We start from the raw sequence: 14,103 nt of genomic DNA, 5'->3' as shown, positions 1-14,103 counted from the left end.
GGGCGGGCGATGCTCAGGCGCGTCCCCACAGCATCTCGGTCCCCGCGGGCTGTGCTTGCGGCCCCGGCCCCGCGCCCGCCCTGCGCCATCTCCCCCCGCCCCCTCACGGCGGCCACCGGGACCCGCCCCCAGGCCAGGTGAGGGGGCGCGGGGGGCGCGGCCGCTTCCCAGGGCACGGCCAGCCGCGGGCGGGAGGCGAGGGCCGGGCAGCGCCCCAGGGTGGCCCGGGGAGGGCGGGGCGGCCCTCGGGAGCCGCTCGGAGTCACCCCGCCCCAGAGCTGGGAGAGCGCCGCTCGCCGCGCTCTCTGGCGGTGATGGAGGGCGCGGGCCCCGCGTCCCTGTTGGTCGCGGCTSCCGGCGTGGGGCCGGCTGGCGAAGCGGGGAGGCGGCAGGGAGCGCTGGAATACCGGCGGCTCAGGTGAGGAGCCGCAAGCGCAGTGGGTGTTTGTGAGCGCAGCGGCGGCGGTGGAGCCCGGTGCGCCCGCTGCCAGCCCCAGAGCTGGGAGAGCTGCGTGAGGAGAGCAAACCCCACCGGCGCCTGGGTTTGTGAGTCACCCAGAGACAGCGGCTGTCCCCGAATCGGAGATTTACCGGATCCTCGCCTGTAGACCGCTTGTCTCTCCTGGCAGATGTGGCACCTGAGACGTAAAGGGATGCGAGGTGAGGTGGCCTGCGGCACCCTTTTAGGGCTCCCTGGGTTTTCGCCGTCCCTCGGTGCTGCAGCTGGCCCAGCGTTTCGGTGCCAGCTGCCCATCGGCTCGCAGCCGCTCGGTGTGGGGGGCTGCCCGGCTGCGCCTCCCTGGGCCGGGGGAGCCGGCACACAGCGCCCGGGCCTGGCCGCCTCGCTGCTCGGAGGGGTGGCCCGACCTGTCCCCGGCATCGCGGAATAAATGGGAACGTCTCGGGGGATTTCTGTATATCTGGATAAATCCCGTGCTGCTGCAAGACTGTGCTAGTCCTGTGTGAGAAATTGTGTGCTATATCCACTCAGCACAGCAACTCAGGAGCGACAAGGTACCTTTGTCCAAAACATCTYCTGATCTAAGGAGGCAGGAAAGACAAACAGTTATGAGAGGCAGTGGCTGATCCAGGCTAGTAGAGCTCAATAATKAATAGATTGCTTCAGGCTGAAAAACATGCTCAGTTTCCCATGTTCTTTCACACTTAATGGGTAATTATATATTGCACTTTACTGAATGCGGACATGTTTTACTGGGGAAGGATGTGTTAACAAAAGTCTGCCACAAAAGAGTTTTCATCCACATCTTCGTTGTTTTATCARTGYGCAAATKGGAAAATGGATTTTTGTGTAGTGTGTGGAAAAAACAGAGCTCTAAGAGGTTTGTAAATTTCAGTATATTTACCCTGAGAAGTGGCAAAGTAAATAAAGACCCAAGGGTAAAGATGCTGTAGTGGCATAYCTTGAAGTGACTGCAGCACAACTTCTATGCTTTTTAGTCTCATCAGAGGAAAGCAGGCTAAAGTAATCTTTAAAATACGGTTTAAAATTAACTGTAAGGAAAGGTCTGCCCTCTTTGTGTTTCTGTTGTTATCTGTGGCTGTTGTTTCAATATGTTATTTTTGTGTTTATTGTTTAAATAATAATTCAGGTTGGCTCAGCAACATCTCTTACTAATCACTAAAAAACTCATCATAAGTTGTTTCAGAGAATGCATTTAGCAGTTAAGTACAGCTAAATGAGAAAATGTGGATAGTTTGTGACTAAACATGCTTTATTTTAAAGCATTCTCAGATATCATAAAGCTTTTTAGATCTATTTAGCTTTTACCRTGAAATAAATAGAACTTTCTGCAATATGTGGTATAAGTTTGGTTGAACCTTGGGAATCTATTTGTRTTTTGAGTTAGATAGTATATATGGAATATAAAGCACCTGAATGTAGACTGGCTTCTTTACTCTGGTAAGGAAGTAATAATTGTATAATAGTCTGAGAAGTGTTTGCAGCATGCAGTGCTATCTTGCTGTGAATTTATCTTTGTGATAGGTCTTGTGTCTTAGTCTTTGAATTTTTGATTGTCAGGTTGTTCTAATGTCAATTTCAAATTATTTTCTGCCTTTATGATTGCATAGCAGCGGCTGTGGAGGCAATAAGCAACTGCATGAGCTTGTAATCTGTGTTACAACACRCATTCACTATTGTAAATTGTTGTATTTTGGAAACAAATGGCCTTGTAGAGACACTACAGATCAGCATACAGCCTATTTTGGCACTTGTCACACTGATAGCACAGCTTGCTTTAACCACAAACAGATGTTACTGCATGGATRTATAACATCAGTCATTTCAAAGTAAAGAGGGGGGGAATGGGGCTGAACTGTGGTTTGGTTTACTTTCCACAGGGGAGTCTTCAACAGGTGGTAGATGGTGACTGATTGTTTTTGTTTAACCCCAGATGGCAGCTAAATACTGCACAGCTGCTCACCCCCCCAGCAGCAGGATGGGGGAGACAATCAGAAGAGTTAAAGTGAGAAAACTTGTAGGTTGAGGTAAAGCAGTTCGGGAGGTAAAGYTGTGCACAYAGGCAAAGCCAAACAAGGCATTCATCCACCATTTCCCATGGGCAGGCAGGTGTTCAGCCATCTCCAGGACAGCASGGCTCCACCACACCTAACTGTGACGTGGGAAGACAAATGCCATCACTTGAAATATCCCCCCTTCTTCCCCCAGGTTTAGATGCTGAACATGACMCCATATGGTGTGGGCTRTCCCTRTGGTCAGCTGGGGACATCTGTCCCAGATGTGTCCCCTCCCAGCTCCTTGTGCTGGTGGGGCCACCTGAAGAGGAGAAAAGGCCTTGACTGTGTGTGAGCACTGCTCAGTGATAACAAAAACATCCTGGAATTACCAACGCTGTTTCCAGCACACATCCAAAACCACACCAACTGCTGTGAAGAAAATTAACTCCTAGGCAAACCCAGCACACTAATTTAGAGAAACAGTGAGCCAGAGGATAAGAAGGTTTGGATGCTGTAAAGGTCTCAAGCAACTCGCTTGATGAGACACTTAAAAGGGCTTACGATTGTTCATGTGCTCTAAGTGAGACGCAGAGGAGAAATACTGACAAGGTATTCTCAAGAGGTCAAAACAGCAAAAAAACCTTTATTGGCAACTTCAGAAAATCAAACAAACTTTGACAAAGGGTTTAATACAGCATTCAGTCAACATAAAACACTTCTCAAAGCATTATCTCAGCCCATTCAATTTAGCAAACTCTAAGCCAGTTCCCTTTTAAATTACTCAAAAATTCCAAGAGGGAATTAGAAGAAAAGGACACATATAGGTACTTGGATTCCAGTGGTATTCAGATAAAAATTCTTAGAGGAGGTAGTATCAAGACAGCTGATTGTCTTGTGTTTGGCCTTAAATACCCCTTGGCCTTCATGGACCCTTCCCCCAAGTGGGACTTCCAGTCATTTGGCCACTTAGGACCTGGCTTAAGGACTCCAGAGGTGGGGTGTGGAGCATTGCATTGCCTCCCCTGAGCCAGGGACTGGCAGCCACTGCAGGGCTGGCCTGCTGGCTCTAGGGATGGGGGTTGCAGAGCAGTGCACTGCCTCACCAGGGAGGGCCTGATGTAGTGCTGCCCCCACACACATGCACCCCAAAATGTCTCTAGACATCAGTCTTTCCAGTCTCTCAGATCTCTCTGGCAGTGAAGACATCCTCCTAATGTGTGTATGAATCTGAGAAAAGTCGAGCATTTTTGTTACTGGAAAAGGGATTCATCAAATAGATAGTGTTAAGTGAAGGACTGATACGTGCATGTAAAATGGTATAGAAGATTAAATATTTTCCTTTGTTTTTGCTGTTTCTAGTATGCATCATTGTACTACATTAGTTACTTTCTTATCCCACAACCCATTTAAGGAAGCTTATATTTTTTCTAATTCGAAAAACCTGTCAAAAGAATAATGCCCCACTATTCTGAAAGTAAATTTTTACCTTTARAAGTTTTTCACACTTAACTGTTCCACTTTGTTGTAAGTTGCTTGACTTCTTGAGGCAAACCTTAATAAAGATGCAGGTATTGCTGCTCCCTCTCCCCATCATCCTGTTTGCTGTACGGCTTTGACAGTATAAAAGAAAAGCCTGTTGCATTTCCCATTTCCCAGYCAAGTACCCTATCTATTAGGAATGCCTTCCATTATTCTGAATATTCTCAGTTACTTGATGATTTGTCCAAGTATTTTGTGAGATGTRTGCAGTTCTGTGCCAGAGTGTGCAGTCTAGGTCAAAAAGGAGAGTGGGCATGGCCAAACTGGAGGTAGCTGCTCTTATCTGTACTCAGGGAGGGGGATGAAATGAAGGTAATCTAAGCTAATTTGTTTCAGTGATAATACATTCTGTATAATGTGCTGACTGATAAGCAAGTGTTGTTAGAACTGATAAAACAGAATGTATTTCCTAATTAATGGTTCTGCAAAGCAATCTGGAACCATGARCCAGTCTGCAGGCAGGAGTTAGACCTTGTTTCCTGTGATTCTTTTTAAATTAGTTTGTCATAATCTGATACTTAAGTTATAATGCTGATAATTAAGTTATAATGTTAAAAGCTATTTAAAGCATATATGACACTGCTTTGACATATAAAAGCAGTTTTTGCAGGTAACAGTTTTGCAAAACTGTTTTCTTCAGGGTTCTCTCCAACTTCATTGTTGTGTCACAAATCTGCATATGTGACCTAGAGATCACATCATTTCAGTGCAGTACTTGTGGTGTGGTGTTTTCAAGAAATTTTGTATCATACACATATTTGACAATAAATAAATTGGAAATAGGAAAATAAATCTAGTGTCTTGATAAGATTATAATGGGGTGCTGAAAGGGTTATGTTTGAAAGTATGAACTCCATGTTGTTACATGGATCCTTTGATCAGCCTGTTGGGTTTTTTTATTCACACTTCTGCAAACTGGTTGTGTTCAAGTGGGAATTGCATGACTCTCGGTTTGACACTATTTTTTCACTTYACTTTGAAGTGCCAACAGCCTTCTTGAAAGGCATGATGTTCTATTTTAGTAATCAAGCACTATTTTTTGTTACCTGGTGAGAACATAGATATGAAGGGCATATTGAATGTATAACCTTGAAATATTGGTTTAAACAATTGCATTAGAAGTCTTGTTTAAATAATTTGTCTTATGCAATATTTTTTAATGTGTGTGKGCTTTAGTCTTTTGTCTCTTCTGTTTTTTTGAGCTCTGTTTGGTCAGTCCCTCTACACAGAGTAGTAATGTAAATCACTGGTGTACACTTTGTACCAAATATATCTGGAAGAGAACATACAGAATTTGGTATTTTTGCACTGGATGTAGTAGATCTGAAACACAAATTTCCCTCATTGTGTATATACAATATCTGTATAGATGATCAGGTTTTACTGAAAATGTGCAAAATATTTCTGGAAGGAGGATTTGGAAGTAAGATCTGAGGTAGCATTTTGTTTTCAGGATGAAAATTCTCCAGTATTTTTTATACAAAAGCCTGGATTGTTGGTCATTTCACAGCAGACTTGTTTCTGTTATAGCCTTGCTATGTCACAACTGGCTTCTTTTGTGGTTCCCATGGCAACAAGGATTTTTGAACTGCAAAGCMGAGTGCTGGTTTGAGGGAGTATAAATATTCTTTATTAAAGAAGAAATTTTGATCCTTGAAAGCTGATCAGGCACTCTGCTGTTCCGTGTCATGTCCCTCTCCAAAATCATTTGTTTTGCCCATGCTTTGCACTTAAATGTGGATTCTTATTTGACAAGAATACAGTAACCTGTTCTAATTTGTAACAGTATCAGAGATGGGAAAATTGTCAAGCCTTACTGTAGTGATAGCTCAGAAAAGCATGTTGTATTCCAAATACAGTCTCAACAAACAGGAGACAACTGTATATCTATAGAAATTTRTAGGCTTATGTATTTGTGAACGTTGTATATGCTTTTAAAAAGTAATGAGAGTTAAAGTTGCTCAGGATTTGCATTGGCTCCTCTTAACATTTACTTCAATGTGAGCTTGTTTCCAAGATGCATTCATCAAATATTTACTTCTTAAACAGACTTAAAAAGTCTAGTGTAAGTGAAGGATCTCAAAATACTGCGTCTGATTTAGAAGCTAAAATTTATTAACAGTGGCAGTAATTTAGTGTGGTTTTCAGCGTCTATCCCTCACTGTCTCAGATAAGCACAAGGAGTATGTGATGGACGTATCCTGAGCCAAATCATTATAGGATAAGCATTGACAGAGTAACTCTGCTTGGGTCATTTTTTCTAATTTAAGTAGGTTTTCTGTGTTGTTGTTTTTTCTTTAGAGCACTCATTCCAAAATAAGAAGCCAGTTATTCAGATTTGTCAGGTTTCCTCCATAATCACAGTTTAGTTTGGGTTGTTATGTTTTGTAACTGGTAAAAAAGAAAATGGGAATTACACAGTTGCTGAAACAAACAGCACAGGTAAACTAGATAATTTTATGTTGTAAAAGCATCTGAATAGTACATCTAAGAAATTTATCCTCATGACCTGTGAAAGGTTATTTAGAGCTTTATTAAAAACAAATTTGGAAAGTAAAGGCAGCTGCCAGTGGCCTGCTGGTCTTTATRGTTTAGGTGGGAGGCCTCTGTTTACCCCTGCCACTGATGCACACACAGATGTGGTATTATTACGGAATCATGAAAAGGAAAAAAACACAGCTTTGATTTCTGCAAAAAACACAGCTTTGATTCTACTCATCCAAAGACAAGCAGTTCTGCTGGAAAGGATYATACAGAAGTAGGGCAACCTAGTATTGAGGTAGTAACTTCATCCAATACCCATTTGTAAAAGACTTTTCACCACTGYCGTCACCAGTGTATGTTATAGCTGTAACAAAATTACTTGAATATACATGAGCGAGAAATTGAGCTTAGCACCCAGAGCCAAGCATGAATACCCTGGATGCACATAATTWTTTTCCAAGTGAAGCTAGAAGGTCTGGAGTGACTAATTTTAACTTTTTCTTCCCAGTGACTTCCACCAAAGTCAGTTCCGTRCTAATATTGGAAAAATGCTTACAGGCTGCAGTAGTATATAATTCATAATGCTGTGTGTGAGCCTGGAACACTCTGGAAATTCAAGAAAATCAAGCTATGAAAACTGGAATTCTGAACATGAGTCTGAAAAGATAYATGGTGATGGACAGCATCTGGCAGTGTGTTTCATTACTACTCCCACCCTGCCTCCCAACACAGTCTCAACCCACTTGTAAGAGCTCAAAGTCTTATTTTGGCATTTGTTTTTCTGGTGTTGCTTGTCATACTAGGCAGTGCAGTTTTCCACTGAATAATTTATCCAGTGCTCCCTGAGTATTCAACAGAACTGATAGTTGTAACCTTGGATTTTAGGCTGATGAAATGTGAAAAGTTTAGGAAAAGGGATCCCTTAAATGCAATTAAAGAACAAGAGAAGTTGTAACAATGTCAGGTACTTTCTGTTATTTCTGGTGAGGATGTAAGGCTGGTGATTCTGCATGAAGCTCGATGAATGGGTTGAACAGCTAGCTTCTGCATCTCTGTTGAGACGCGTTAGGAGTGACAATGTGATGACATAATCACTGACCCCAGATTGTTCTCGGCTATAAATCCTCTGGTTGCAGTCTCCACTGTTTCTCTGCATGTGCCGTTCATGTTTAAGGRCTTTTCAGATCATCTCCAGCACCATCTGCTGCATAATGAAAAGAAAACAATTGTGCTGTGTATGGAGCCAGCTGACTCCCTGAGTGGAGTTGGGGGTTTGCAAAATCCATCTCRTCTTGAAGAACTTGTCTGTCTGCTTGTTCTCACTGCAGTGCTGTGTACCAGTCACTAGACTACCATTATGCATGAAAAATAAAATAAAGTAGTGACTCATTTACAGGGACATACGCATTTTTGAGCAGGTCAAATAATGTATGTGTTATCTCATGCTTGTGTACAGGAAATACCACACGTCCTAATGTCTCCCTAAGTGGAAGAAGGAAACATTGAATTTGAAGCATCTTGTCATTATGAGTATTGGTAACATTTGTYGTGCACGGGTGATGAGGAGATAATCAACAGAATTTCTTAACAGCAAGTATTCACTAGATGTCAGTGCATGATTGCACCGAACCGATGTTCTCGCTGAGTTCTTTGATTGTGGTACCTCCCTTATGAATAGGGGTTTTAGAGAAAATTCCCATGTTTGTTTCCAGAATGCAGCGTGGATTAAATTTAAAAATAACTAAYGATTAAAAGTAATTATTATAGTCTTTTCTTTGAACAGTCTGATAAAAATGCTGATACKAACAAAAATTGCTAACATATTTTGTGCTTAATTAAAGTAATTTAAAGATTTAGAACAGCTCCTGAATTGATCACTATTGGGCTTTCTTTACAGCWTCTGATATATTACTTATGAAACGGTACCCAAACAGGTTCTGATCCTGGATGTGATTAAAATTTCTAATAAGATGTGGAAAAATTGTAGTTTTTATAGTGATACATTATCTGTAAAATGAATGCATTCACTTAATTATTTGCAAAACTATTGTTTTCCTTAAAGGATGTTAAAGATCAAGTCTGTAAATGTCAGTCAAAGAGAAGGAAAAACCCCATGAATAAAGCTAAAATTGCCTGGTTTTCTGTTCTCTTACTATATTGTGTCCCTAGAATGAAATATAATGTTTATTAGAATATCTGGAATTGCTTGCATTTTACTATTAGATTTTCAAAAACAGATTTAAATTMATATTTAGTCTAGTTTTAGTAATAAATKATTAGAGAACTCCTCTTTTCAATCCATCTTATYAAGCAGAGAGAAATCAGCATTCATCTAGAAGTTCAAATTGTTCCAAAATGGATATTTTTTTCTGTTGCTGGTGAAAATATTTAGTGATAATTGTACATTAGTAGGTTAAAATAGCAAAAAGAGGCATTTGTGGGATAAATGAAAATATTTGAAGTGGCTTTCCTGTATATTCCAGTTTATATTGAACTTTTCCTATTTTATTTTAATCCATAACATTTAGTGAATGATTCCCTTTACCCTTTTATACTTAATCTGTTTACCAATGAGGCTTTTTTGGAACTGTTCCCTGTTACCCTAAGGGAAGTGCTAATAGTTTTGGTAATAGATAAGTTAGCTTAATTACAAAGACAGGTTTTTGACTTGTGCTGTACACTGCATTTCTACATATTCAATATGTAGCAGAAATACTGAAGGAATTGTCTGATGGCCAACCTATTTTCCCTATTTGTTGTAGCYGTATAAGGGTACCATTTTTGGTGCCATCTTTGTTTCATCACACCACCTACCTGTCAGATAGGAACATCTGATCATTAGACAAAGGCAGATTTCTTCTACCTCAGAGTCCCTCCAGTTACATTTAAGCCCTGTATCTCATCATGGCACACAGCTACCTGACTGGACAGATTTTTCAGACAATTTTTGACTGAGCTTGTATAAGAAGATCTGTAGGATACAGTAGGAAGACTGTGGAGACCATTGTCTGCACCTCTCCCTTACAGACATGCTGAATATAAACACTTGTTCTAAATACAAGGGAACTTGAATGCCTTCTCATTGCATATGACTTTCTGATGTGTGTCTGAACACTGAAGGAAAGCCCGTTCTCCAGCTTCTATTGCTCATTAACTTCACCAAAAATTATTATCTATTCACAATGATGCAAAATAAAGCAGACTCTCTYACTGCTTTGAAAATCATTCCTAGCCTAGGGCTTAACAGTTTGTGTAAGAAGTGAGGATTTTTGGTTTTAATGACAACTTTGGGATTCTTCCAGAACCACTCTTCAGAAGCTGATCTGTCTGAAAAGAGATCTGTCTGCCCAGTGACAACTTTTTTTTTGTCTTTCCTTGTTTGACATGTCTTGAGAAAGCTGTTTAAATTAATTCCTGGTTGTTGCTTTTGACTATMATGCTTTTCATTGTCAACCCTGACGTTCTGTTGGTATGGCTCCTTCAAAGTTYATGATTCTGCTAAGCATTTTCTTGTAGGCCTGTTGCTGCACTTAAGGTGATTATAAAGGTATTTGCAAGTCAGAAACTCCATTTGATGCCTCTCTGCAGCTCCAACTTTTAAAGTAATGCTTGCTGTGTTTTTAACATAGCCGGTAGAGCTTGTGTCTGCAAAACATGCAAAGATAAATTCAGTTATCCTTAATTTTGCAGGAGCGTCTGCCTTGTTGAAATGGACACTGAATTTATGAGCTTTAGAGTACAGTCAGCTCAGTGCACTGGGAATCCAAAGAACTGATTTCTTTTCTTGGGTGAACTCCTAATGTAATAGGATTTTCTCTTCTACCAGTGATAGGTAGACATGTACCTGTTTATTGTAGTTGAAAGCAGTTCCTAAGGAAATGAGAAATTTGGTTACGGTTTTTTTCTTGGCCTAAAAGTGTTGAAATGGATATCTGCATCTTTTAGAAATACAASATAATGGGCAAGCTAGAAAATAATGTTAAGAAGATAGTGCTGAGCAAGGGCCTGCCTTTTCTCTTGGTTGATATTGAACGAAATGGGGCATAACACTCCAATACTGGGCCACKTAGGTGTGTGGAGGGATAACTGGGCTTTCTTGTTCACAAGACTGATTTGGAAATAATTACTAGAATCCTGTACCCTCCCAAGTGAAAATTCTCTTCTAGAACACTATAGCAAATCTGTATGTGAAGACACAGATTGATTTGTGTAGAACACTGCTTTCTTTGGTGCAGCTGAAGTTCATGTCGCTTGGGGAATAAAGGCATTTTAATCAGCAAAACTATCTGCATTTTGAATTTCACCTTAGCTATGTTGGGCTAAAAAGGTAAATAATGACTTCTCATGTTACAAGAAACAACAAGACAAATTAGGTCTTGAAAAAGCARCTGATCTTCCATAAAACTTATTCTTTTCTTTTTTTTAACATCTCTGCCATTTACAAGCTTTATGTTTGTTTACTATTCATTCAATAGCTTAACTTAATGCTGTACTCATCATCTTTTGTGATTAAAGATCTTTAATCTTTATGTGGTGCATAACTTCTTCAGGTTTGTTTAGTTTTGCCTTTCAGTCATGAAGTGTAGAAYATGGTTCAAGAGAAGCTTGTTTTTGAAGTCGTGTTTTAGGCTTTTGTACTGTTAAGTAGTTATGACAAGTCAGTTTTGGGAAGAGCTTACCTGACTTAGTTGGTATGCAAATAAGCAAAATTGGAAATAATTTCCATGGTAGAAAGCTGCTTTTTAAGATAGTCACAGATGACTTAATGGAAATCCATGTATATCTTGTACAAAAATTCTTTGCTTACCTTTAATCTCTTTTTGTGTCATTTATTATATGACTTTTGCTTTGACTGAAGGCAGATGACTGTACTTTTAATTTGATTGAAGGAATATAAATTGGATGTTGGTAGGTGGGTGGGAGTCTGAGAAACTTGAAATTTATGTAACTTGCATTTCTGAGAGGTTAAAATTAGTCTGCCTTGAATGTTTTTCAGTTGTGCCCTGAGATTTATTCTCACGTGGCAGTATTTTCATGGAGGTTTCTGTGGTATGGGGTTTGGTTTTTTGGTTTGGTTTTAGTTTTAATTTTACTTGATTTCAYACAAGCAACATCTATTGCATTTATTTTAAGAGGAAAGGAACATTTGGTTTTGTTTTCCTTGGTTTTGTTTATCAAGGAKTAAAGAAAAACTTATTTACAACAGGTGCCACAGTACTGTTTGTCTTAAAACTAAGGCTGTTTTTGGCCTTCAGCAGCACAATAAGCAGTGTAGTCCTTCCCCATTTGTCCCGTTGATGAAACTTCCCAGTCTGTCCATTGCTGAGGCTCTGGCAGTCGCAATGCCAAGGCCACACTTCACAGCTGGGACCAGAGCCCCTTCCCAGYGAGCTGCTCCAGTGACCCGGTGGGTCCCACTGAACCCCAGCCCTCTCACACGGCCAGACCAGTTTTCCTCTCCAGTTCGACCCCAGACTTCTCACAGCAGTGTCTCATGTCCATAAAGGCATTCATTCCGGGCGCAGTAACACAGGAACAGCTCAAACTGGTGCCTCCRAGGAGGGAYCCCTAACAAAGGAATCCCTGGGCTTTGTACCTCCACAGTGCTAGCACGGGAAAGTCCTGCTTCTCCTCCCGAGTCTTCAGCTCCTGCTGCTTTCCCCCCTGGACAGGGATCCATCCGCCTCAGCGGCGTCACCCGACTTCATCTCCTTTGTTACTAGTAAGTTCTCGCTGTGTCTCTCAGTGTCCATTCACCTGGCTGCCATTACCAGTCTTTGTGCCCTTTGCTATCCCAAAGTTGGCAGTTGATGACCTCTTGTCTCTCTGACCTCCCACCCAGAGCTAAGTCTGCATCTTAATCTGCAAGCCGAGCACCTCAGTGTAGTTTTTACAGCTGCTTGATAGTTAATTCCTCCTAATGTAACAGGAGAAGTATATTCAAGTGCCACATGCACTGACCAGTATGATGTGCCTTATAAAAAAGGGCTTGGTTTGTTGCTGTTCTGAACTCGCACAAACACTGTTTAGCTACTTCAGACAAAATAGAGTCTTCTAGATTCTATTAAAGAGTAAAAATGTATAAATGCTGTCATAATTAATCCTATTATTTCTTGAAGCAGTTTGGGTTTTCAAAATATGGGGTGATACATTTTCACTGTGCATTGCCCATAATTATTCACCACCTCTCCAACCTGAACTGTCATCCCTTCAGGCATCCTTGAATGTAGTCAGTAGGGCATTGAAGCCAATACAGCTTGTTGTATGGCTTCTGCATTTTTACTTTCCTGTTTGACTGTGGAGTTGCTTTTTTTCAAAGACTCATGGAAATTGTATCACATATCCTGTTTGATAGCTGCAAACTACCTAAGCCTCAGAATACTGGAATTCTGCAGGCATTTATTAAAACTAGTAGATGATGGCATTTGTCTGCCATTTGTGGGAAAGAAACATCCATTTTCCATTTATTTTTAGTCACAAATTGTAAGCAATTATCTGGCAATGCCAGCAGCTTCAAATTAAGGAAACCATGGCCTGGGTTTCATAATCAAACATCAGTGGCTTCCATTTTTTTTGACCATGTAGGGTTTTTCTAGGTAGCTGAGTACACACCAATAAGTCATACAACTTCATTCATCGCTTCCTTTTTTTTTTTTTTTTCTTCTTCTCTTGGTGTTTACTCTGCTGGGAGACCATGGTGGTACATTTTGTAACAACACTGGGTATACTGAGTTGTCAGTGGAATTGGAATTGGCATTGGCTCTGAAACTCAATCTTGTTTCTGCCTTACAAGCCAGGTTTCTTCCCCTTCGAGTATCATCATGTAGTATGCTGACCAATCCAAAGATATAGTAGATCTAATGTGTGGAACATGGCATGCCTTCCTAGGATCCTGCTAGCAGAGCTGTGAGTAAGGTTCTTATTTGTAGACCTGTGAGAGAAATTTGTTCTGACGCCCAAGAAAAAATCTTTCAGAAGAGCTATTTTGCTGTGGAAGACCTGACCTCTTACAACATTWAATGCTATTCTGCTCCTGGGCTGGCCAGTAGCCACTGCTTGTCTTAGGCAAATGCCTGAGCCTGCAGTCAGTAGCCTGGTGAACAGACTGGTGACTGTCTGAAAAGTCTGCCTGTAGCATTCTCTAAATATCAACCCCCATCCATATCTTTAAGTATGTTAGACCTGATCTTGCATTTGACAGAAGAGATCTACAGTAACTGGTTTTTAGTGAAGGACTGTGTGATAAGCTATCATAAAGTTATATAACCTGAGGATAACTGCTGGGATCCAGAGGCAGTGCGAGTGCCTGTTCAGTGTAACAAGTGAAGATCAAGTGATGTTAGTTACYAGAAATAAGAGTTCTTTGAGATATGTACATCCACAAGATCACTTTGTCCCCAGAAATTGTTTACCTTCTCCCCTTCTTGGAAAGWTATGGATTTCAGGAGAAACTAAGGTGGTGCAGAAGGTGCTATCCAGTAGCCTACCTGAAGGTTTATTCAGGAAGGAGGTGATACTGTTGAACTATTCCATACAGAGATTACCAAAAGAAATTTCATTCTTTGTAGAGTCAGAGAAAACTGAAGTGAATATTTTGGTAGC

At 40.9% G+C, this 14,103-nt stretch overlaps 1 protein-coding gene across 1 annotated transcript in view; it reads left to right on the top strand.

The window, feature by feature from the left end:
• Positions 1-508: 508 nt before the first annotated feature.
• CSRNP3 (cysteine and serine rich nuclear protein 3) overlaps positions 509-14,103 on the top strand; it is a 96,873-nt gene continuing 83,278 nt past the window's right edge. The window contains exon 1 of the mRNA XM_057371733.1: positions 509-660. The gene's annotated coding sequence lies outside the window, so the exon portion shown is untranslated. The remainder of the gene's footprint in view (positions 661-14,103) is intronic.

The sequence above is a fragment of the Malurus melanocephalus genome, unplaced genomic scaffold (assembly GCF_030028575.1).
Source record: "Malurus melanocephalus ecotype Western Australia unplaced genomic scaffold, MMel_1.1 scaffold_155, whole genome shotgun sequence".
Taxonomy (NCBI): domain Eukaryota; kingdom Metazoa; phylum Chordata; class Aves; order Passeriformes; family Maluridae; genus Malurus; species Malurus melanocephalus.
This window is presented reverse-complemented; position numbering and strand designations above follow the sequence as displayed.